At 39.7% G+C, this 27,231-nt stretch overlaps 1 protein-coding gene across 4 annotated transcripts in view; it reads right to left on the bottom strand.

Moving 5' to 3' along the window:
- The window catches only part of sona (sol narae), a 679,307-nt gene that overhangs the window by 354,073 nt on the left and 298,003 nt on the right, over positions 1–27,231 (bottom strand). For 2 of the 4 annotated variants that reach the window (XM_067143284.2, XM_067143286.2), the window contains exon 1: positions 22,244–22,939. The exons of 1 other annotated variant lie outside the window; for it this stretch is intronic. The gene's annotated coding sequence lies outside the window, so the exon portion shown is untranslated. Of the gene's footprint in view, positions 1–22,243; positions 22,940–27,231 lie in introns of those variants that run through there. One more of the 4 variants, XM_067143282.2, reaches the window with a different exon arrangement.

Here is a 27,231-nt window from a genome sequence, read left to right on the forward strand (position 1 = left end):
GTCGAATGACTGGATACAGGCTGTGGATTTTCATTTTCAATACATATCTTTAATTAAATCTCTTTGTTAGTTTCTCACATTCAGACTAACACCTGCGATGAGAAGTAATGACAGAAAAAATAAACTTCAGCATTCCAAACACACGTGTCTTTCGAGTGCTGAAAATATAAACTTGAATTGTTATAAGTACTCAAGTACTCAATGAACATGTATGTGGTTTACAGATATTAAACAATAAACACGTAGGCTAATTCTTGCTAAGACTAGCTACTAAGTAATTGCAATAAAAGGATGCAACGACTCCTGATAGCGGCCGTCAAGAATAAAATACAGACACGACCCACTAGTAATAGGAAACATAATTAAAATACTGTTAAATTGTATTTGAATAACTAGTCTTGAAGACGAACCCCTCTCCGTCTTGACGAAAGTTTGCGCGCGCCACTGATAATCGTAGAAGTACAGAAGTGTACAGAGTTGTACATAATCGGCCTTAAATTATTTGAACATGCACAATGAATGAGTCATATTTCACTCTTAAGTTCAACAACGCTAGAGTATAGTGTCGATAAATTGATAAGGAAGAGTTTTCCCATTCATAAATGAAAGCTCCTGGTAAATACAAATGAGTACCAAGAAATATGAGAATATCAACTTCCTAAACATCGACATTTGAATACGTTGGGAGTCGTATGAGTATATAAGTGACTAGATGAAGCTGAAGAACAAGAAGGGAATGTAATTCCTGGTATAAGGAAGTGGAAATGATTTTATGCATAGCTGGGTTCTCAGCAGTTGTAAACCTCTGAGGGTGTTAAGAATATTACAAGCCAATGCGTTACTGCACATGCAACAAGAAAGTTCGAATCTAACGGCTACGTAGAGAACATGAAGCTTCTTCTCGGTGGTAATTGAGGTTTCTTGGACTTCCGATTTGACCTCGTCCGTGTTAAGACATCATCAGAGACTTTCGCTGATATGTCGAAGGTCAGCCCACGTCTGGGGGACTTGGTATCCTCTCTCAGAAATGATAAGTTGTCTTCTTACAAGCATACAAATTTGTCCTTACTTCTTTGGATGCGTTATCATTAAGAGAATCTCTGTTCAGGCCACGGATGCCCCTGGGTGAGTGGAAGGTAAAGGCTTCCACTTTACGTAACATCTGAACTATGTGCAATTAACCCCGTCCTCATTTTATGGTGTAGGCTGAGTGAATTCCAGAGCCACTTGCCCTTCCGCAAATAGAAGTCTGGTTTCTAAACTGTTTCGACTTACTGATAGGGAATGGAACCAACGTCCTTCCAGGTAAACCGAGCAAGTGTCTACTTTCCGGAAGAGACAATTCGCTTATTGTAAAGATAGATCAGTTTAACAAATTTGAAAATGTAACGTATTTTTGAGGAGAGATCGACAACTTTTGTTTCAATGAATTATAATTATTGTAGTCGGATAAATGATTAAGTAATGTAGTTTCTCAGTTAACTTTATAATACTTTTCTGAACCATATGTAAAAGTTGGCACTGAATGGTAACTGTGTGTGGGCGACTAAAGTACGTGAATTTGACTTAAGATATAGCTTTATGTCATGAGTTTTTATAACGAATATTTTTCGATTATCACGTTGAATGGAATAATTCCAGGACATTTCTACACCTTAACAAACTAGTAGGTTCCATATGATGTAAATACAGTAGATTTCATAAGGAACAACTTCCCCATGATTACATGATATATAACTGTGTTTAAAGTGTGTTACATATCTCCGTAGATTACATCGTAGAGATGGGAGAAGCTAACGGTACCTATGAATAAGGAAAACATAAATTACATTCCTTTAAGAGATATCTGTAAAGTTACAAATTCTTCACATCTTTTCCCTAGCATCTGACTTCGGATATTGGCTTTACCGAGCGTTGAAGTCTCCAAGCAATGTTCCATATTATTATCGCTGAAGGTAAAAAATGATACTAAATGAAAAATCTTACAGATAATGGTGGTTTATATAACTTGTTTATATGAATAATTAAGGAAGAAGTCAATATTGGCGTAACAAAAGAGGCAATCAAATAATATATTATGCATATAATGAAATGTAAAGGAGAGAGCCAACTTCAAAATTTATTGTTCCAGTGAAACATGTTTAAGGCTTTTAAAAATATCCCCTATCCCTTTCTTTCACACTATCACACACACACACACACACACACACACACACACACACACACACACACACACACACACACACACACACACACACACACACACACACATACACACACACACACAGTTATGGATATCATGGACTACTTGGTAATTACCAAACCTAGACGGAAATTTTTGGTCACTTTTGTCTATAGATATCACTGAAAAAGTTTTTAATTCTGCTTCATCATAGAACCAGAAATCTGCATCGTTCAAGGGTCCTAGGACTTAAGGTGACTATCAGAATTCTTATTATATCCTGGGCTTTTACAAAAGGTACTGTCTACGTCACAAATAGATTCTTTTACATCATACATACGTATACCATCATTATAGACCGTTATGCCTTTCAGCGTTCAGTCTGCAAGCCTCTGTGAATTTTCTAAACGTCGCCACAATTATCTATCTGCAACTAATGCTGTGGCCTCATTTAATTCTATACCTCTTATCTTTAAATCGTTAGAAACTGAGTCTAACCATCGTCGTCTTGGCTTACCTCTACTTCTCTTACCCTCCATAACAGAGTCCATTATTCTCCTAGATAACCTATACTCATCCATTCGCCTCACATGACCCCACCACCGTAGCCGGTTTATGCGTACAGCTTCATCCATCGAGTTCATTCCTAAGCCTTTATCTCCTCACTCCGAGTACCCTACCGCCATTGTTCCCACCTGTTTGTATAAGCAATCATTCTCGTTACTTTCACGTCTGTTACTTCTTACTTTTGAATAAGATATCCTGAGTCCACCCAGCTTTCGCTTCCGTAAGATGTTTACATCTTGACACCTAAAATATATTTTTACCAGACGGTCCTATGATGATAATTTAAATTTTACACATTATTTTAAGGAAGAGTGGTGGTGGTGGTGGTGGTGGTGGTGGTGGTGGTGGTGGTGGTGGTGGTGGTGGTGCTGGTGGTGGTGGTGGTGGTGGTGGTGATTATTGTTTTAAGAGGAAGTACAGCTGGGCAACCATCCTTCATTGACACTAATCTGACGGAAAAATTGAAGGGATCCGACACTTCGAAAAATGAAGGTACCGGGCAAAGGAAGACAAGGGATACGAAGGACGTAAAAATGCAAGACTCCCTATGACTCGAATGCTCTAACACCGTCGGGGTCATAAAAACAAGAGTTGACCAAGAGAGGTCGGATAGGATAGATGAAAGTGAGCAGCCTGGCACCAGTAAGTGGAAGCAATATCAGGACACAGCTAAGGGCCCCATGGCCGCTAACCCACTCTCCCAAGTTAAGAGCCCCTGGGGCTTCTATTAGTCGTCTTTTACGACAGGCATGGAATACCGTGGGTGTTATTTTAAGGAAGAGGTAGGTATGTCATGACACTTGATTAACACAATGTAATGACGGCTTATTGTGTTAATTCATTTGCGCTAATTAAGAGTAAGAGAAAGTGTTTGTCGCAATATACCTCAGGCGTTAAATCAATACCTAAGATAAACAAAATAATTATTTCTAAAATCTTACCTTCAATAAATCAGAGACGCGCGGTGAAAAATTATCCCCGAACGGAAGAACACATTAATATATTTCTAATGTGAGAGAAAATTAATCAAAAATAAATGTTGTACAGATCTTCGACGGACTGCTGTATATGAATACAGATAGAATGCTCGCCTAATTGTACTTCCTCCTAAAACACTAATCACCACCACCATGTGGTCGCGGACAGTTTATATAACATTAAACAGGTAAAAGCGAACTGAATTGTTTAACAGATTGCATGGATTACTTAAGAAGATATTTCATTAGATGTGGTTTATACCAGTCAATCACAGACATCAATCAATCAGAAAACTCCATTCATAAGAACTTTGGCATGAAGGAGAAAAATGGATAGGATGATGTGACTCGGGAGTGGAGGGTCCCAGAGTCTTACTGGTTTTGGTCCACTTCGGATGATTTTAATTAATGATTCGCTTATTCTTAATCGATCATGAATACAATTTCGCAGTAAGGTAACATGAGTGGCAGTTGTTAGCTTATATTGATAAACATGAATTTGTATATGCATTTAGCCTATTATATGTTGAATTTATCTGAAGTGAGATTTGAACTTTTGTTTTGGGAATTATAGCCCAGTATTCTTGAAGTACGGTAATGCTTGGTTTATTTTCGAGAAGTGTACTGAAGTTTTCCCACAAATTCGTCAAAAATATCATCATTGAAAAAGGCCTAGGCCGTTTTTGAGCCAACCTGATGTAATGGAACGTTACAGACAGACAGACAGACAGACAGACAGACAGACAGACAGACAGACAGACAGACAGACAGACAGACAGACAGACAGACAGACAGACAGACAGACAGACAGACAGACAACCACTACAATTTTCGTGTTGTCTTCCTAAATACAATGCTGTTTAAGTGTAAAAGAGGACCAAAAAACAAAAAACAAACCCCATGGCGCATCAACCTCGAAGGGCCTTGGCCTATCAAGTGACCGCTGCTCAGCCTGAAGGCCTGCAGATTATGAGGTGTCATGCAGTCAGCACGACGAATCATCTCGGCCGTTATTCTTGGCTTTCTAGACCAAGGCCGCCATCTCACCGTCAGATAGCTCCTCAATTATAATCACGTAGGCCTAGTGGATCTCGAACCAGCCCTCACATCCAGGTAAAAATCCCTGCCCTGATCGGGAATTGAATCCGGGACCTCCGGATAGGAAACAGGGGCGCTACCCCTACACCGTGGGGCCGGCGTAAAAGACGAGTATTGAGAATACGAACAACTCTAATTTCATCACGAATAAAGACATTATCTACAATGCTATATATCAGTCACAATATATTTCATAGAATTCTGATCAGACAAGTTTTTAATTTTCTTTTAAATTTACTTTCGCTGTTGAGTTTTTAAGTCAGCTTCATCATAGCACCAGAGCTCAGCATTGTTCATAGGTTCTAGGATTGAAAATGGCTATCTTAATTGTGACAATATCTTGGGATTTTACATAGGCTGTTCACTCCACATAAATACCGATATATAGATTTGTTCCATGTCCTCAGTCACAAATACCAAACCTATACCTGGATAATTCCAGCCATACACCCTGCCACAAATTCTACAATAACGTAGATTATGACAGTTCCTACACGACACATACAATATTTTAAACCGGGTGAGTTGCTGTGCGGTTAGGGGCGTGCAGCTGTGAGCTTGCATGCGGGAGATAGTACGTTCGATCTCCAGTGTCGGCATCCTTCAAGATTGTTTTCCGTGGTTTCCCATTTTCACACCAGGCAAATGCTGGGGCTGTACCTTAATTACAGCCAGGGTCGCTTCCTCACCACTCCTAACCCTTTCCTATCCCATCGTCTCCGTAAGACCTGCCTGTGTCAGTATGATGTAAAGAAAATTGTAAAAGCAATATACTAGGTTCATTACAGATGGTCAGAGTCCACGAAATGGATCAGTAACAGCAGTACCACATTATATTGATCTCGACTAAATTTCTCAACCTTTGATCATCTAACATTGAACTTTCCACATTTATGTTCGTGTTCCCATACTTATAGATTAGTTCCTGTTTATCAACCAAGTACACCCAATAATGCATTTGTTATTATCACCTTACAGCACTCGTAGTAGTTACCTGAAGGTTGAAGGGAAGTAGTGGGCACATAAACTGGTTTTATCGCTTAGAACATACAATCACTCTCGATCATATACCTTAGAAATAAACGCGAAGTAACAGACCGATAATATAGTAAATTGGCTATACATATCGTATATCAACGATTGTGAAGAAAGATTTTAATGTACTGTGCATGCTAAAAATATGCTAGTCTAAAGATGTTTAAATGCTGAATACAAAGAATTGTGCCGATATTGTAGAATAATCAATAAATAAAATGTCACACATCGGATAATTCTTCCTTATTGGACACTTAAATTCTGATTATATATTATCGATAATTTGTACATATAAAACAACGAAATACTATAAAGGACGGAAAACTTTCCTCGTGGTATATAGTCGAAAAGGCCACTGCCGGATTGATGAGAAATGCCTTCAGCTCGAGTGAAACTGTTGAAAGATGGCGTTCTCCATTCGGTACAGAAGTTTGGTAGACAGTCCCATGTACGTAATGTGCACTAAATCTCATGACCTGTGTGATTGTGGCGTCTGTATACTAATGTACTAAGTGTTTCTAAATAATTCGAAGTAGCGGTCTTGGCCTGTTTGTCGGGAATACATCTTCTGTCTTGGAATCCAAACCCACTCTGCGATCAGTCGCCATCATAAGAGTGTGTGCCCCATTTCAACTTTAATATCAGGATCTAAACCCTCTATGGTAGGCTACAGCTGGGCTTCAAAATATAGCGAAGGTTTCGCTTGCCAACATTATTCATATAGTGCTGTCACTTCACTAAATGATATTCTAGTTGAACACATGAAACTCTTAAACCTTAGACTGTACTGAGCGTACATTCATGTCATACTTTCCCTCCGTAAAGAAAATATTGTAATTGCCATATTGTCCTATTCAATGGTGACTGGGAGAAGAGAAATAATTTTATGTCAATAAGTATCAAAATAGACAGCATGCTTTGTTGTTTTGGGAGAAGTACCCCATACACACCACGTAGGAAGCATTGAAACTGCGTATGATCTACTAAGAGGTAAACTTATTGAGTATAAGTAGTGCACTGTGTGGAAAACAATAGCATTAAATATGATGCAAAATGTTCCTTAAAATATCTACGATATAGGTACTGTGTAATCTAACATAACGATTGTGTTTCGCATTAATAAGTTTTCCCTTGCAGAAGGTTTAGTGTAAAACGTATGATGCTGTTTTGTCCATTTAAAGAACAACAGCAACAATAAGGAGTCACTGTATTTGTATTTTAAACAATTTTAAGATGATTCGAATTTTCAACAAAATTATACAAATATGGTGGCAGTCTAAAAGAGCAATGCTTTAGGTTGTTAAGCGAACTGTTTTTTTTTTGTTCCGCGATGATTATGTTTTCGTTAATAATGTACTGTTGACAGTCTCGTTATGATTTTAATTGCCTTACTAAAGAGGTAGCTTTAAAACCCGTGACTTGGATCATTATGTTACTGTATTACAAGCAACTACCTCCTCTGCACTTTCACTGCCTACACTGACAGTGAAGTGTTGGCAACACTGTTTCTCGGCGTGTCTGAACGGTATAATCCAGTATGACTGGCACACCGAAGGTTTCGCTTGCCATTAATTATTCATATAGTGCTGTCACTTCGCTAGATGATATTCTAGTTGAGCACATGAAACTCTTAAATGTTAGACTGTACTGAGAGTTGCATTAACGTCATCAATTTCTTCCATAAAGAAAATAATTAGCATATTGTCCTATTCATTGGCTCCTCATTATTGATGATTGTTTCGTAGTGTATGTATGTTAGGTCATCAGCTCAGATGCTGTTTGGATCTTCAAATAGCACCGCTAAAGGTTATGCGGTTGAGAAACAGCAAGAACCAATGGCAGCGCCAAAATAAGGCGTACTAGGTAAGAAGAGGAATGAGGTAGTATATTAACAAAAAACAGATGTTAAAATTAATGTCTTTGTAGACAAATAATTTTCGATACCTTCGTGGTTTGTGAGTGCGTGGGGGCGGGAGTGGGGTATATAGAACACCAACAAACATAATTATATACAGTCGAAAGTCGAAACACCTTTCTGGGGGCTAAAGAAGCAGTGTCATTATATCGGGATTATTGAAGTGTTATAGGAATTTATTTTTGAAAAGGAATATACTATTTTGCTATTTGCTTTACGTCGCACCGACACAGATAAGACTTATGGCGACGATGGGACAGGAAAGACCTAGGAGTGGGAAGGAAGCGGTCGTGGCCTTAATTAAGGTACAGCCCCAGCATTTGCCTGGTGTGAAAATGGGAAACCACGGAAAACCATCTTCGGGGCTGCCAACAGTGGGGTTCGAATCCACTATCTCCCGGATGCAAGCTCACAGCTGAGGATTATACTAGAAACACGTATAAAACAACATTGCACGCTCATCATCGTTTGACTTGAAATACAAATTCTCTTCAATTAATACTCAGACGAAGTTATTGTAACTTAATGCTGCCATTGTGTCGTGTACATTGTAATCAGCTCAGTCTGCTTTAGTTCTCCACCTAAATTACTACATGCTGTTAATTAGGTCTTCAAACTAATTCCTTTCCTTTTCACTCATGCCATCATGAACAACTATCCGACATATTACACTGCAGCATTGGTAATGTACGTTAGCAAGAATCCTAACAGATAATTATAATTACTTGTCACTTGTTCTTGAAGTAGGCAGGTTTATTTCAGCTAACTACTTGCACAGAATGCAAAGATCGGTCAACAAAACGACAACACAGGGTAACTACGCAAAATAATCTTTAAGAGGTCAACGCCAACACTGAAAAATCAATGGTTTTGTCTTTCAGTCGGGGTTTTCTCCAAAATTTGACTACTGATGTAATATACCGAGTCTGATAAAGAAAAATAGTTAAATTTAGGTTTATCGTCTTTGGTACGGTATATAGAGTTTCGATTGTATCTGCTCACTGTTTAAAGTGGCTTTTAAATATTTAATAGTAATGGGGATAGAATAAAGTGTTTTTGATATACGATCAGAATATATCTTACACGACAGCATCGCATACTGTAACTTAATTACCTCACTGAGAGATGATCATTCTCTCTTGGCCTCCAACACAAGTGATGAAGTATTAGAAATGTTTAAGTTCTGAAAATTCATTCGGAGGTAAATTTCGTAGAATCTTAAGTCATGAATAATCTGATGGACTGGCGATTTGAGAAGTGTCAGGCATTTTCTCATGCCTGTCATTTTCAATTTGATATCTACCAATTCCATTGTTTTTATCCTCTCGTTCTCAATCCATTATATCTGGTCTAAATCGGATTCGGCACTTCGTTCAACGGAATTATTTGAATAATGAAGAGAGGGGAGTTCTGGAAAACCACAGAAGCAGTTGTGAGAAGTGGAAGATGATAATGAAGACCATAAAATTGCTACCATAATTTTATTAGAGAATTAGAATTATACGGTATGTCTAATGTAGATTCAATTTAAAATTTATCCCTCAAATAAAAGAAGAAGGAGAAGAGTGTCTCCATAATCACTAACATCCTGCCCTCGTACTGCTTCAGACTCACAGAACTGAAGACGCACGCACACATCAAGATCTGGAGACGTGTGAGAATACTATCATTTTATCTTACATCAGAAGTGGTTCTTGGTGTAAATAAAAGAAACCATTATAGTAATGGTAGTGCAGGGTATATTAAATGCATTGTGAAGGAAGTTTTTTGAAGTGATGTAAATAATTTACCCCTTAAAATTAAACAATTTGTTCCGCAACTTGAAGTACTAGTTTGCGTGGAAAAATTAGTAAGTAAATATTAGGCAAGAATATGTTCAAAGTATCGACAGTCCGTTTATAATTTAATTTGAATATATAACATTGATGCATTGTTGCCATATTAATATCACACATTTCAAACACAATTAGGTTAAATGTCTTCGCATGATTTTTTATAACTCATCTTCCTTCCTCAACGTTTTACACCCATGTTACCAAGTAATGGAGACCTTGTCTTTGAGTACAATAAAACTACCGAGGAACTCTAGTAGAACATGTTTTCTCTTTAACTAACAATTCCCTTTCCTGTGTAAAGTAGTAGTTGCTTGTTCTACAACTGTCCATCCTCACCCTGTGACCTTGTATTGTGTAGCCTTGATCAACTGCCTAGCAGGAAAATAATCCGCCCTACCTTCCTTCATATAACATTAAATATAGCCTTCCCTGACCTCACTGTCATCTTCCTGAAAATTGTTAATAACTTGTAAAAAAAAACTATTTGGAAGGATTTCAATTCAAATTAGGGCCCAATAGAACGGTAACGTTGAAATTGATCAGACCTAGATCGATTCTTGAGTTGCTATGGGCATGTGGTGCCTCCTCGCAGAAGATTTGCGACCAACATGAAGTACTCCCTGTATCTAGGTTTCACCATAGTGGATGCTGACCCACTGTCTGAGCTTCCATGAACTGAATAATGTTCTCCGCAAGTGGCTGACCACTTAGACTCCAATAATTTCAGGCCATCTGGTTGGAGAGCAATCGTCTTAGTAAGTCAAGGCTCAAAGGGGCTGTATGCCCTACGGATTTCTTGTTAAGTAATTAGAGGTTCTTTTACGATTAACTTTATTATTAATATGAGTAGGCCTGCTTTGTACTCTCGCATGAGCTCTAGCTCGAGACATACGTACATCTTGATTTTAGCTGCCTAATGTTGATTACTTCGGATCGAGTCGCCTTGATAAGGAATGCTGTTTTATATTAGAAACGTCGGCACGTGTACATAAAATACATAAAGTAACAATTCAGTCCAACCCGGATGAAGAATAGTAGTTTAATACACCGTGTCCGCCTCTGTAGCGTAATGGTTAGCATTACTGACTGCCATCCTCGGAGGAACGGGTTCGATTCCTGGTACTGTCATAGACTTGAGAATGGTAGGGGCTGGTATGTGGCTAAAATTATATATGCAGTTCACCTCTACGAGGAGTGTACTTGAAAAAGAGCAGCACCACCTTGGGACGAGGACAAGAATTTTATCTGTCCGGCTCTAATGGTTAAATGGTTAGTGTGCTGGCCTTTGGTCCAATGGGTTCCGGGTTCTATTCCCGGCCGCGTCGGGGTTTTTAATCTTAATTGGTTAATTCCGATGGTTAGCATTATTGACTGCCATCCTCGGAGGAACGGGTTCGATTCCTGGTACATTCATAGACTTGAGAATGGTAGGAGCTGGTATGTGGTTAAAATTATACATGCACTTCACCTCTACAAGGAGTGTACTTGAAAAAGAGCAGCACCACCTTGGGACGAGGACAAGAATTTTATCTGTCCGGCTCTAATGGTTAAATGGTTAGTGTGCTGGCCTTTGGTCCAATGGGTTCCGGGTTCTATTCCCGAACGCGTTGGGGGTTTTAATCTTCATTGGTTAATTCCGATGACTCTGGGGTTAGGTATGTATCGTTCTCAGCATCAGAATTCATCACAGCTAGGGTCTCATCCTCACTGAGGTGCAAGTCGCCTATAGGCGTCATCTCGGGAAACTTTTACTAGGTCTCTCCGGAGGCCACATGCCATTATTATTATACACATTACACTTCAGAGGGTTCATTTGAACTATGACTTAAACAACAAGTCCTCTGATTCAATGACTCAATTCGTACTACTGGAGCGCACTCCTTGGCATTTACGAGACTTCAAAAAAGTATGGCGTTATTTCCGCTTACTTATGTCAGACTTCCTGCTCGGCCTCCCTTGATCAACTATTGTTCTATTTCGATTCCGACTGTGTTAGTTATCTGTAAGTTATCGATTTTTGTCACGAAATCTATGTTAATGTTGGATGAAACGATGAGTCAAACTGTAAAATAACGCCTTAAACTACAAAAAGGAACAGACAAAAATTATAGTTACTGTTATGTCCAGAACTGAGGGTCTTATGATTTTAAAAAACATAATTTATTCTCCTTCGGATAGCCTCGAAAGCCAAGCGCGGAACGCAAGATATGAAGCTGTAGGATTTTGTAGGAAATGAACGGTATGGTTAAATTTCCCTTTAATTGATTCTCTATTTCTCGGTCACAGCCGTTTTAAGCATGCTATCGATCACCACGCAACTGAAGAAGGAAACGGAAGTTTCCAGCCAAATCTCCATGTTAACCCTTTATCCTAAATTAACGTAGTATAGCCATGACAAACAGACACGAAGATATCAGTAAATTTAAGAATTCTTTAAGTTGAGAGAAAAGCTCTATCCTCAGAGAAACCAATGAATTACTTCAGTTCACATGGATGTATGATTATCAAAAAAACGACTTCAATATTGGGTTAATTGTTTATATTAATATAAAGTTCTTATTATCGTTAAAAAGTATTTCAGTCTCTTCATTGATAGAAGCAGGAACGATGATGTCACCATTGTACAAAACTTCATCCAACAACCTTCTCTGTTAATTATAGAACAAGCGTCAATAACACCAATGAGCAGGAAACGTGGACTGAAAGGTCGGACTGTCGACATGCTTCTACAAGGTTACAGCTTTTGAAAGAACAGGAAATTTAAGAAAATCCCTGTTAACCAATCATTTTCCTTCTAATATCTTAACGGATGTCATCTAAGGCTATAGCCTTGGAAATGATTTCAAGCCACGAACTGCATTGATATTGTAGTGTATAATTGGGCATTGGAGCCTTTTATCGGAACGTAATCGCCTAATGATGATTAGTTTCTTCTGAAACCAGACGCCAGATATCTCCTTCTTATTTGACTTGATTTAAGAGCTGTCAAGCTCGGTGGATGACTGGTGTACGCCCTGGCCTTCCGTCTTCACGGCATGGAGTTCAATTCCCGGTTGGATCGTGGGATATACGTCGTGAACGGTTTTAATTGCCACGGCCAGAGGACAAGGTAATTTTGCTCTCTCCAACATTCCTAAATCTCACACACCACTATTCTCCACTACATAAACTCACAGTTTCCTATACACTGCAGACTCCGTTCACCTTAATAATAATAATAATAATAATAATAATAATAATAATAATAATGTTATTGTTACGTCCCACTAACTTCTTTTCACGGTTTTCGGAGATTTCAAAGTGCTGGAATTTTGCCCCGCAGAAGTTCTTTTATGAGTCAGTAAATCTACCCACACGAGTCTGACGTATTTTAGCACTTTCAAATACCACCGGACTGAGGCAGGATCGAATCTGCCAAGTGGGGGTCAGAAGGCCAACGCTCAACCGTCTGAGCCACTCAGCCCAGCTTACAAAGGATGCATCAGGGTAATAATAGCCACACGAACTGATCATATTCAGAGGGCAAGAATGCCGCAGTCAATAGCCATGTAAATATTTTTCTCCTGTACTGCAAATGCACTCCTAAAATCAGAACAACAATAACATATCTCACCGCCGGGCTGAGTAGCTCGGCCGGTAGAGCGTGGCCTTCTGGGCCCAATTTCACAGGTTCGATCCTGGCTCAGTCCGGTGGTATTAGAAGGTGCTCAGATACGTCAGCCTTGTGTCGGTATATTTACTGGCACGTTAAATAACTAATGCGGGGAAAAATTCAGGCACATCGGCGTCTCCGAAAACTATAAAAGGTAGTTGGTGGGATGTAAATCAATACCATAAAATGAATATACCACACCTGAAATGTAAGCATTGAAAAGCAGTGCCACTTAATGTGTAGAGTGGTTAGGAGGCAGTACAAATCTTTTATATTAAAGACATTTTAAATTACCAAGTAGATATAAGGCCTGGTCGTCCAAAATTAACAAATATCCGATATTTGAATTTGAAATAGCCTACTGGTATGGAGATACAAGAAAACACATATCCCAAACGGTCTATCTAATATTTACTTTTTTAAACAAGTGATTCAAATTAAACATGAATACATAATTTGACTGAAAAATTAACCACTTACAGTGTTACTGAATTTGGCTACATTTTTAAATTATATTTTGAGAAACCTTGTACTATTAAGCACAGCATCACATATCGAAATCAATGCCTACCAGAAGTTCAGCTCTGAACAATTCCATGTTCCATTCTGTTAAAAAAACCATGGCATCAGCACATCACTTTTTACCGGAAATGAATGCCATTCAGGGGTATACAGCCATTGTAAGTTACACCTATTTTTTCTGAGTCGTCTTGGAGTTGCTTGAGAACCCGTGCACGAGAGCACTTACGTTTGACATCATAGAGCATTTTAGTGATGACCCCTGTTGTTAACGTATATAAACTTCATCTGAAAAATCTTGTCAAACAGGAGACTTGGCAGCCTGAAGTGGCTGGAACAGGTTGCAATCAGATAATCAAATAGAAAAGTGGGTTAAAATCCTTCTCGCACTAGAGATGGTTTTCGGTGGTTTTTCACATCAACTAGAAACAGGTTGCGGCCACTTCTTCCCCAATACCTGTTAATTAATTGAGGGATCCGCTGGAAAATAGGACTGTGCCACAAAACCATAAGTTTACAGGAAAGGGGAGGTCATGTATGTTTCTGGTTTGTAAAAATGAGACACGGAATTAAAATTATTGAAATTTTTTTACACAGGACAATATTATAAACTACTAAAAACTGGCTAAACGAAATTTGAAAAGTGTTACGAGGGCTGGAACGGGGTCTACTCACCCTCTGGAGGTCAACTGAGTAGAGGGGGGTTCGATTCTCTCCTCAGCCATCCTGGAAGTGGTTTTCCGTTGTTTCCCTCTTCGCCTCAAGGGCAGTGTTCTGGAGCTTCAGACTCTGGGACGGGGAATACAACTGGGGAGGATGACTAGTACCTCGCCCAGGCGGCCTCACCTGCTATGCTGAACAGGGGCCTTGTGAGGGGATGGGAAGTTAGGAAGGGATAGACAGGGAAGAGGGAAGGAAGCGGCCGTGGCCTTAAGTTAGGTACCATCGCGGCATTTGCCTGGAGGAGGGATCCCTCGCTGATTCCGAGGGAAAAACCGACTCTGGAGGGTAAACAGATTACGAACGAACGAACGAACGAACGAACGAAAAACTGACTAAAATATAATCTGATACTGTATTACGCATTTATTATTCATTTAAGAGAAAAGAAGACCAATGAATGTGTTGCTTTTCCCCATTAGGTTCCTAAGGAAATATTTGAGAAATACAGTGCCAGTTTAAATAAGATGGTGGGTATAACGGACGAATTAGTTCAGGTTTTATTGAAGAATGAAGGCTTATATATATTTTTTTTTCTAGTTGTTTTACGTCCCACCGACACAGATAGGTCTTACGGCGACGATAGGACAGGAAAGGGCTAGGAGTGGGAAGGAACCGGCCGTGGCTTTAATTAAGGTACAGCCCCAGCATTTGCCTGGTGTGAAAATGGGAAACCACAGAAAACCATTTTCAGGGCTGCCGACAGTGGGGTTCGAACCTACTATCTCCCGAATACTGGATACTGGCCGCACTTAAGCGACTGCAGCTATCGAGCTCGGTGCTTATATTTTTACAAGACAGAGCAATACATATGTTTTTCAGTGCAAGATTTTCTGTACTGTTATTACATCTCAGTGGCCGATGAAAAGAAAGGGTAAATACATAGACTCGGTAAAATCCTCAATTTTCCAGTCTCTATTTCAATCATATTGGCCAATGAGAATAATGCTGACTCGTAAGAGTAGCGACTTGTGTAGCATGGGCTTTATTTCCCCTATGGATGCCCAAAGATCATAAACAAGCCATTTTTCGAGTAAGAGTTACCGGTACATGATTTGTACTTCGTTGGACGATGGTAAATGGCAAAGTGATGGTACAAAAATCTCAAAATTATCATCTATGTGGTATATCCACACAGGTTATTAGACGAAACTTCATTAAGTACACTGGACGATGGTGAAGAAGTCTCTAAGGTCTAACAGCAGCATCAAAACTAACAACAATGTTAACGAGGTGAGCGAAAGTTTCAAATACACTAAAAGGATGTGAAATTTCTTCGCGCCTTTTGTTGAGAACAAATAGAACTACACCCTGGCCTTTAACACGCGAGCTGCTCATCACACAAGATTATTATGTAAAAGTGAGCAGCAAAGGTCGGCGATTTGAGAGGGGAAAGCTTCTGGTTGAAGCAAGCCCCAAGAGATCAAAACGTGAGGAGGAAGTGACACTGGACAAACTTTGCAGACTAATTGTCTTCGTGACTGGAAGAGCAGTGTTCAGTGATTTGTCTTCTGAACAAGAGGAATATTACCGTTTACAAACTACTAACGGTGTGACTGAAATTTTTATTGTTTTGCTTGTTTCTTGGCAATCGATTCTATTCCTCCGTGGTCAAATGGTGAGCGTTCCGGGTTCGATTCCGGAGTATTTCTGATTTTTGTTGTTCAGGGGACTGGGTGTTTGTTCTGTCCCTAAATTTCTGAGACTCATGCATCGCATTTCTATTACCTAAAATCTTTGGTAATATGCAAGCATTTACACGCTCGAAGTACCAAAATATAGCAAAAAAGCTGGAAAATATGATGTAAAGGGAATGAGATATTGCCCAAAACGTGCTTAAAAACCAACAGCAAACATAAATTTTTCCTTCCTATTTCTTAACTTCCTGCTCCAAAAATATGTCACCTTCAAACTTCATTTAACCACAAAATACATAGTACCTAACTTGAGGTCACGGCCGCTTCCTTCCAATCGCCCTATCCCCCAATAAGGTCCCTGCCCAGCATAGCGGGTGAGCCACCGGGGCGAGGTACTGGCCCTCCTGTCCAGTTGTATCTCCGACCAAAGGTCTCACGCTCCAGGACTCTGCCCTTGAGGCGGCAGAGGCGGGATCCCTCGCTGAGTCCGAGGGAAGAACCAAACTTGGACGGTAAACTTGATTAAATAATAAGATGAAAAATAAAGACAAGAAAAGGTAAAGGTTCCATTGATTCACTGCAGGAGTACAGGAAGAATACGAGTCATTAAAGGCTCTCTCACCCTCTCTAATCTGCTAACACACCTGCCATAAGATTGAGAAATGCGTTCTTTGCAACAAGCACATCAGAAGAAATGTGAAAAAAGAAACTTCAGTATACTTCGCATATCTGAATTGATGTTGTCCACCAACTGCTTCAAACGAAGTTCATTGTTTCATGTAGGGGCTTGGATATAACTGTACTTCTTCTTCTTCTACCACTTCTCCCACACTCTGGTCGGGTTGCGGCTGTGAACTGTATCGCACATGTAGACGTTTCGCATTTTCTACGACCGCATGCCCTTCTTGATGCCAAGCTTATATGGAGCGATGTATTTACAATGGCGTGTTTCTGTGGTGGTTGGTAAAATAATTGAAAAGAAAAATGAGTATGTTATCTCTTCGGTAAACTCTTTGAAATACCGTAGTTTAATTTTTTACGGAACTTCCAAGGGAATGCATGATAGCATTCTTCCATGAAGAACTATGAAATGAACACAAAACAGCATCTAACTTTATAAAGCCACACTTCCTGTAATACATGGTATACGGTACATTATACAGAAATTTTCTTATTCATTTTTCGATACACTTGATGGTTTAACAAAATAGAATTATTGAAGTTGAGAGTGTACAGATAGCAGCCCGCCTGGTGGGCATGATCGTTAAGGCTCAATTCTATACGTTCTGACACCGTGGTTAGGCGGTTCGAGTCCACCTGGTGGAAAATATTTCACCGTAAGAATTTGATTTGTGATCACTAGATTGCGTACCAAATGACTGGATTTAATTCCAAACCTCTCCGCAGTGTTAATATGGAGTGAGGGCTGCTGATGGTGATTCGTCCGTCGGATGGAGACGTTAAGCCTTGAGCAGAACCCTTGGTGCTATGTGACAAGAGTAGACTATGTGCCGACACAGGTTTCACCCTTCCCCTTACTAAAATCATATATCACGTCATTCATTTCATCTCATTAACTTCTCTGATGAGGTTGACGTCAGGAAGGGCATCCAGTCGTAAAATCTCGCTACGAAGATTCATCTCACTTCATGCCCGACCCCGTAGAGAAACAAGACAAGTTTTGGACTTACTGAGTGTATATATAGCAAGCAGTGGCCAGTAGACAGCTTTCTGAACTGATCTTTTAACTGTTTGCGCTCTTATGTCGGATATGTTCCGATATCACGAACTCATACCGTGCGCGTATGACGGAACTCCTCGGATATGGCTCAAGTTGGCGAGTTCGATCTCTGCTCAAATGCACCAGCCTCGTTTCGATATATTTACTGGCACTTAAAAGAACTCATGCGGACAAAATTTTGGCCAATCACTTGATTAATGACTTCTGACTAAACGTTGTGAAGGGCTCACTAAGTATCCCTTGGAGCCATTTATACAACTATTTAGGTGGAATTCATGAGCATCAGAGTCTACACATGGAAAATGAAAATCCACAGCCTGTTTCCAGTCATTCGACCGGGTCAGGAATGGAATGAATGAAGCCCCCATCTAGCGGCCGGGATAGGAATTGTGCCGGCTGCCGAAGCCTGTCGCACTCCTCTGGGGCAATGTTTAGTGAATGATAGATGAAATGAAATGATATTGGAGAGTGTTGCTGAAATGAAAGGTGACAGGGAAAACCGAAGGACCCGGAGAAATACCTGTCCCGCCTCCGCTAATTTTAATACCATTTCGTCATCATCTAAATTAATGTAGATTAATGTTATTTTAGGATTATGATTTTAGTTGCAAATGCTCCATTTTTCTGATTTTAAAATATAGTTTCATAAATTAATTTTATTGTAAGCTTTGTCAATCTAGGCAACCTCCAGTTACGGGAAAAGGAGAATAAAGTTTATTCAACATTAAACAGACAATAAAAACAGTGTAATGAAACATTGTAAGAAATGACATTTGGAGTTTTAAATACGTATAAACCTAAAGTTATAGGCCATAGAGACTACATGTTTACTTGTATTCCAAATTAATGAGACGTAACTACTTATTTCGAAAATGTTAATTTCATTGACAGGGATTCATTCCACAGGTGTCTTGGTAGGGAGCTATCAATGAATGCTCTTAACTATTGAGATTACACCTTATAAACGATTAGAATTATTGAAACGTATTCTGTAGAGATAGAACTTGATGGTTTTAGAAGCAACATACCGTTGTTGCGCTATGTGAAATATTTCAGCTTATAACTTTGGCCGGTAAAGTTCTGTGATTTTATGGCTCAATATTGTGTGAGTAATTTCAAAGAATTCCCGCTTTCATGATATATGTACCGTACTGCGGGTCAGTATTTCTCCTACAACATTAGGCCTAATCACATACCGTAGCTGTTTTCGCAGGCGCGACGACGATATAACAATCTAGAATTCGTTGAAGATACTGAGAGTTATAAAAACGTATTTCGGAAATTCAGTCCAGATGCGCTTTTTACTATAATTATTTCTCCGTTGGATAACGGTTGTCGGAGGCCCAGGCGGGTTAAAAAGGTAGATGCATCTCAGCTCCAAAGGGGTGTGCCTGAAAAGAGCTGCACAACCTCGGGACGAGGACACGAATTTACTTACTTTTATTTATGAACATAAAAAGCAAAATAGCAATACGCAGAAACTAACATTTTTGTTCCGTATAAAAAATTCGGGACCGCCTCTGTGGTGTAGTGGTTAATGTGAATAGCTGTCACCCCGGAGGCCCGGGTTCGATTCTCGGCTCTGCCACGAAATTTGAAAAGTGGTACGAGGACTAGAACGGGGTCCACTCAGCCTCGGAAGGTCAAATGAGTGGAGGTGGGTTCGATTCCCACCTCAGCCAAACTCGAAGTGGTTTTCCGTGATTTTTCACTTCACCTCCAGGCAAATGCCGGGATGGTACCTAACCTAAGGCCACGGCCGCTTTCTTCTCTCTTCCTTGTCTATACGTTCCAATCTTCCCATCCCCCACAAGGCCCGTGTTCAGCATAGCAGGTGAGGCCGCCTGAGCGAGGTACTGGTCATCCTCCCCAGTTGTATCCCCCGACCACAAGTCTCACGCTCCAGGACACTGTCCTTGAGGCAGTAGAGGTGGGATCTTTCGCTGAGTTCGAGGGAAAAGCCAACCCTGGAGGGTAAACAGATTAAGAAGATAAAAAAGAAGATAAAAAATTCGGTTTGTTTTCTACTTTCCAAAACTTTCAAGCGCAATATTGTACTAAGGAAGTTTTAGAGCATATTACATTATATATCGTAGTTTTCAAAAATACCTCCCGCAGGATCTGAAACTTAAGGACATGCAGTAGTGACGATGGGGCTCCTAAATTCTGACGTTGTTTTTACTTACTTTTGCCAGGGACGATTTTTTTCAAGTTTTTAAAATCATATAAATTACTGATGTTATTACATTTTCAATGCCTATCTAGTGAGTCTCGAATTTTCAACCTTTTAATGAGGAATCGAATCCACGTTCTTCCAAGTATACCAAACACGCTTTCACCGCCTCAGCTAGGCATCCTTAATAAGCTAATGTTGTAATGTCCCCTTAAAAACAACAACACCGGACTGAGTGGCTCGGACGGTTAAGGCGCTCGCCTTGTGACCCCTGGCTCACTCCGGTGGTATTTGAAGGTGCTCAAATACGACAGCCTCGTGTCGGTAGATTTACTGGCACGTAAAAGAAATCCTACGAGACTAAATTCTGGCAACTAGGCGTCTCCGAGAATCGTAAAAGTAGTTAGTGGGACGTAAAAACAAATAACATTATTATTAAAAACAGCAACCGCAACTGCCGACCTTAAATATTACACTTCCCAGGCACTGAGGGCCAGAGACTCCAAAAGCACAGATCATGAAGTCATTTTGGTCCTCAACAGTCAATGAATGACATTGTTTTAATTTTAGATCCCTGAAGGAAATTAGGGTTGTTTTAAAGACTGCTTAATGAGCAAACGCGGAGGGAAATGATCCATTTGTTATTTCGTGAGTATGTTTTGAAAGAACTACAGTACATGGCAAATCATCACGTAGCGCTGAGCAAATAGCTAAGTAAAGAACGTGTATTCTGTACGTGGTGCTGAGTATGCCCCAGGCGAGGAGTTATCGCTCAATGCCAAACTCTGTGACGGTAAGAAAGTCCGCTCTCATCTTGGCAAGGTACCAATGAGACTTATACAGGACTGTGTATGTAGTCATGCTTTGCTATCTTCCACAGATTGAATTAAGCTATCTTTAATCTTTTAAGCACATCACACGTGTCTTAATCCTTATGAAGTTCGGTATATAAAACTAAACGTGATTCCAACATAATTTTGAGAATCTGTATGAATCTGTTTGAACAACAATATTAACACCTAAGGCTTACAACTATTAATTGTCTTCCTCTTTCTAAGTTAATGGGATTCTCTCCCGTAGCGAAGTACTTCTATCTTAAAAGCATCTGGTCTCTACAGACGTATGGAGAAATAAGTTTATACTAAAGAATAAACTTTAAGAGGAGGCAATCGAAAATTAATTTTTTAGATAATACACTAAATCACATCCATATCGCAATTCTACAAAACAAAAAGTCATTTACTGAAACAAATTCTATTCCTGCATGTTCCTCAATGTTTGTTACTTCCAACAAGTTAGCGTACGACTCCTTAACTGAATGGTCAGCATTTAAAGGGTCCGGGTCAGGTATTTTAAACTTAAATGGTTAATTCACTTGACTCTGGGACTAGGTATTTGTGTTGTCCCCCAACATTCCTGCAATCTATACACAACACACAACACTATTCTCTACCACAGTAACACGCAGTTTTCCGTACATGACCGATGCTACCCACCCTCCTCGGAAGGTTTGCCTTACATGGGATGCACCACGAAATTATTATTAGCAAGTTATAAAGAACTCATAAACTTGCAAAAACTGAAAATTTAATACTATAACCCTCAAACGAATGGAATGTTCACAACCGTTTAAGTAACATGAGTAGACTGTCGACACTTCTATACGTGAAAAGTTTTTACCACTGATATTCATTCTAGAGATTAAAAGAGAAAGAAGTGTTTCTAAAGAAAATAACACTATAGGAGTAAGTCATTATTTAAAGAACAGAAAATATATAAAATACAACTGTTCAAGACAAAGATTTTGTTATCATTTGGTGAAACAAATTTTAATCCTAAATGCTTGTAAATGTCTACTTTTTTCTTACAAGTAAACAAAATATGAGGAACTCTGGAACCTGCGAAAAAAGGAAATTTAATCGCAGAAGACTTATTATCAATACAGAACCTTTTAACCAAGGATAGACCATCAATATTCTTGTATGTGAAAGATGTTTACCATATTGAAAGTTAAATTAATATTTACAGTACATTGAGTCCATGAGCGTTGGAGAAAATTTTAAGAAGCACATTGTTCAGATTTTCGGAACTTTCAACGAGTTAGCGAAAAAAAAAATGCCAAGCCGTCATTGGGAGCTGAACATTGTGCCACTTTAAAGGCGAGAGTAAAAGTGAAACTCGCGCTCACTTACCTTGGCTGCGCTGCCTGTGCTTGCCGGTCACTCGCAACAGCTGGTGACGCAACAACTAGTTTCACACTTTACACTAACTTTGCACACTTGTCTCTATCAATACTGTGTCCTCTTCTTCTTAACTTCAGAAATGTCTTCGTTGTCGTATTCTATAGAACAACCCCTCTTCAACGCCCCTTTTTGTCTTCACGTGAGTCAACTATAGAAATCAAATTTAATTTGCGAACTACCAGTAGTGTCCATGATCCTGCTCACTGTAAAAACCCGTTTTGTATTGAAAGAAATTAAATATTTACTTTCAAATTCTGAGATGATAGGCATTTTAACTACCGTGACATTTTAAGATAACTAGACAGATAAACAGGATAGATAGAAAGAAAAATAATTTATCAGGCGATAGAATTAATGAGTAAATTTTGGCACATATTTACCGCTCAATAACAGGGTTATTAACAAGCCAAATACTATTCGATGTGTATCGAGATAATCATATTGATGTAGTAATGGTTTATCAACAATGACATCGGAACTTTAAAAATGCGAAACACTTCCATAAATGTACGCTTTCTACTTAAGTTCGCTTGAGTTAGCCTGCCACTTCCACGTTTCGCAGTGAGCGAGTCGGACGGAGCCAAAATACTTTCTCTCTTACACAACCTGCCAAGCTCGCACGCTTCGCTGTATCCTACCACCACGGCGCTCGCCAACCAACTGAGCCACGGGTCCCTGGGACAGCGTACTACACGCTACTGCCACTGACCAGTCGGGTAGGGGCGCTAGTTACTCGCCAGCATTGAACAATATTCATTCAAGGTTTTTTTGTTCTCCCGAAACTTCTGTCTTCCTAAAACATGCTTCACTCTCCATTCTTCTCCTGCCATTTCCCCCTCCTACGCTTACTTAACATTTCATCTGTAATATTACCTGGTCTTCAATTGTTTATTTTCCTCCATGGTCATTTTGTCATTCCTTACGCGACCCGCGTACCTTCTGTTAAAGGTCTCATCCCTTGTCACCTCATCATATACATGTACAATTTTTGAAGGCCATAATTACATCTAGGCAACCTGAATATGTAAGTTAACAGGTACTATCAGATTATATCAGGAGTCAGAACAGAAACGATGTGATTCGAAAATTAATTGAAATGAAAAAATGACGTTGTAATAGTAATAATAATAATAATAATAATAATAATAATAATAATAATAATAATGGCGTGCGGTCTCCGGAGAGATCTGGTGCAGGTCTTTCGATGTGACCTGCGTAAGGTCATTTTTGTCCTCAACAGTCAATAAATGACATTATGTTTTAATTTTGATCCCCGAAGGAAATTTGGTCTATTTTAAAGACTTACAAAGACTTACCGGCCAAAGTTATAAGCTGAAATACTTCACATAGCGAGTTTTGCTGGCGCAACGACGGTATGTCGCTTCTAAATCTCTACAGGCTATATTTCAATCATTCTAATCGTTTACAACGTGTAATCTCAATAGTTAAGTGAATTCATTGCTAGCTTCCTACGCGACCGAAATACATTTGGGGTATTCGCAGAGGTCAACCCAAGCGAAGTGAAATGCAAGGGTCTCACCCTGGAGGAACCGCCTTGTTGATCACGGTAACCCCTACGCCCTATAAAAGGACGAAGACGCCATAAACATCCAGCCTCAAGCCAGAGAAATAACCAATTAAGGTTAAAATCCGTGTCCTGGTCGGTAATCTAAATTGGGGCCCTTTGGACCAAAGATCTTTTCTTTTGTACTTTTTTTTTTTGTGGTTGTTTTACGTCGCACCGACACAGATAGGTCTTATGGCGACGATAGGAGAGGAAAGGCCTAGGAATATGAAGGAAGAGCCCGTGGCCTTAATTAAGGTACAGCTCCAGCATTCACCTGATGTGAAAATGGGAAACCACGGAAAACCATCTTCAGGGCTGCCGATAGTGGGGTTCGAACCCGCTATCCCCCGGATGCGAGCTCACAGCTGCGCGCTCCTAACCGCACGGCCAACTCGCCCGGTGAGGACCAAAGATCAACATGCTAACTAGTTAACCATGGAACCGGATGAACTTTAAAATGACCACATGGGACACAATTTTCTTATTATTATTCTTTTTTACAAGGTGTTTTACGTCGCACCGACACAGATAGGTCTTATGGCGACGATGGGATAGCAAAGGGCCAGGAGTGGGAAGGAAGTGGCCCTAGCATTTGCCTCGTGTAAAAATAGGAAACCAGGGAAAACCATCTTCAGGACTACCGACAGCGGGATTCGAACGCACTATCTTCCGAATGCAAGCTACAGCTGTGCGACCCTAACCGCACGGCCAACTCGGTCGGTGATTTTCTTCTTTATAACCTACAGTATCTTCTAGCACACACAACCTATTCAGATTTTAGTCTTATCGAGACACCCCCTGCACGGGTGAGAGCAGTAGATTGCATCCATGGTAACCCTCCCAGTCGTAAAAGGTGAGAAAAAGAGCTAATTCTAGTTCTGTCTACTTGGGAGCGTAGGATGGCGACCACAGGGCTCCATGATTTTGACATTGCTTCCACTTACTTATGCCCGGCTCCTCATCTTTCCAATTCGGTCTCCCATGATAAACTGTTGTTCTCGTTCGACCCCGACAGTTTTAGGCTTGCCTTTTGCGGCCACATCCATATACACTTATTCTTCGTAAAGTCCAACGTTATCCATATTTCCTGTGATTACTGTTTTTAAATAATTTAACTTCGTATGGTTGTTGCTAACCTGAAAAGCAGACCCTCCGTTGAGGGTGGGCGGCATCTGTTGTAAATGAGAATCTGCATGTTCTTGTGGTGGAGGATAGTGTTAGGTGTGGTATACGAGTTACAGGGATGTTGGGGACTGTTAAAGGAATTAATAATTTCAGATTGAAGTCCCCAACCCGGCCGGGAATCACACCCAGGTCCTTTAGAACCGAAGACCGCTAAGTCAAGGAGCCGGACTGATTAGTGTTAGGAGAGTTTTTATAGCCAAGTTCCTCTTAAAACAATAATCTCCACCAGCAGCTAAGACAACTGCTGTCCAACCAGATGACCTGCAGATATTAGAGTGACACATGGTCATTCTTCGGCTACATCATGGCTTCTCCGATCGGGTCCACTGCCCCTTACATCAGAAAACTTCTCAGTTGAACTCGCAAGTCTAAAGGAAGGGGTATGACAGCTGAATGGTTTCGTCATTAGCTTTTCGCCAACGTGATTAAGGTTCGAATCCCAGCCAAAAAATATGTTTTTTGGAAGTGAAGTAGGCAATTAATTGTTTTTTGCTAGTGGCTTTACGTCGCACCGACACAGATAGGTCTTATGACGACGATGGGATGGGAAAAGCCTAGGAATTGGAAGGAAGCGGCCGTGGCCTTAATTAAGGTACAGCCCCAGATATTTGCCTTGTGTGAAAATGGAAAACCATCTTCAGGGATGCCGATAGTGAGATTCGAACCCACTATCTCCCGGATGCAAGCTCACAGCCGTGCGCTCCTAACCGCACAGCCAACTCGCCCGGTGCAATTTTAATTGTGTTGTTCCTAGCATATATTTGCGTAAAGTTCGAAAAATAAAAATATCGTCGTTCTAATTATTTTAAAAGTGGAGAAAGTAGCATTGTGCTTATATCTTGTTATCTTTGTTACTAAACAAAGCACATCATGAAAAGTTACGGAAGTGTTGAAGGTACCGTATCTGGAGTCTGTTTCTAAGGCGTCATCTATCGGAAAGTGTTATATTAATGGATTTATTAGAAACAGAACAGAACAACATTTTATTTTGTTTTAACTTCAAGTACATCGCATGGTATGCATTAAATGTGTGGTGGGTTTTTTTTTTCGGGCTGAATAGTTCGGACAGTAGACCGTTGGCCTTCTGAGCCCAACCTGATAGGTTCATTCCTGGCTCAGTCCGGTGGTATTTGAAGTTGCTCAAATACGCCAGCTTCATGTCGGTAGATTTATTGCAGGTTAAAGAACTCCTTCGGGACAAAATTCCGGCACTTTGGGGTCTCCGAAAAGCTTAAAAAGTAGTTACTGGACATTAAAACCAATAACATTATTATTATTATTATTATTATTATTATTATTATTATTATTATTATTATTATTATTATTATTATTATTATTATTTAAATGTGTTTTTCGATCATACTGTTATTATGAGATTCTGTCATTGGAATGGCGATATGTTGCAGTATTTTAACATATCTAGAGGAGAATTGTAGTTACTCTGTATGTGCGTCATCAGTACATCGATGGCCGACCGCGTGCTGCTGATCGGTAGAGGAACGGAGAGGAATTCCAAAGCAGATCCGACTAAGCATACAGAGGTTTGGACTTTAATCCGGATGTAACCGATAGAGCAAAATATGACCCTAAACATATAACTAGATGAGTTCAGTACACAGGAATGATGAACAGACTTTGTTTCCTTCTAGAGATGTCACTGTTTGTCTAAACTCTTACTACCCATAATAATCCAGTCTGAAATCCGTATATTCTCAGAGAACAAATAATAATAATAATAATAATAATAATAATAATAATAATAATAATAATAATAATAATAATAATAATAATAATAATAATTTCATATGAAAAGACAGAATATACGGAAGGTACACAATCAGGATATAATAACCATCCTCTAATCACTAGATATGGGGAAAATCTCCTAAGTAGATAAATTCAAATACCTAGGCGAAATTATACAACCAAACGAGATACATCAGCAAGCAAATAAAGAAAGAATTGCAAAATTTCAAAAAGCATACACAATTGCCTGGAGCAGATACAACAAAAAATCTATATCCGAAAACGCAAAATTACGACACTACAACACAGTTGTCAAACAAGAAGCCGTTTGTGCATTAGAAAATCTGATATATAATTGGTGGCAGATCACAAATAGAAAACATCGAGAAATAAGGGAGGAAAATTCTCAGCAAAATTCTAGGACCTAACACTGATCAGA

Source organism: Anabrus simplex, chromosome 3 (assembly GCF_040414725.1).
Source record: "Anabrus simplex isolate iqAnaSimp1 chromosome 3, ASM4041472v1, whole genome shotgun sequence".
Taxonomy (NCBI): Eukaryota; Metazoa; Arthropoda; class Insecta; order Orthoptera; family Tettigoniidae; genus Anabrus; species Anabrus simplex.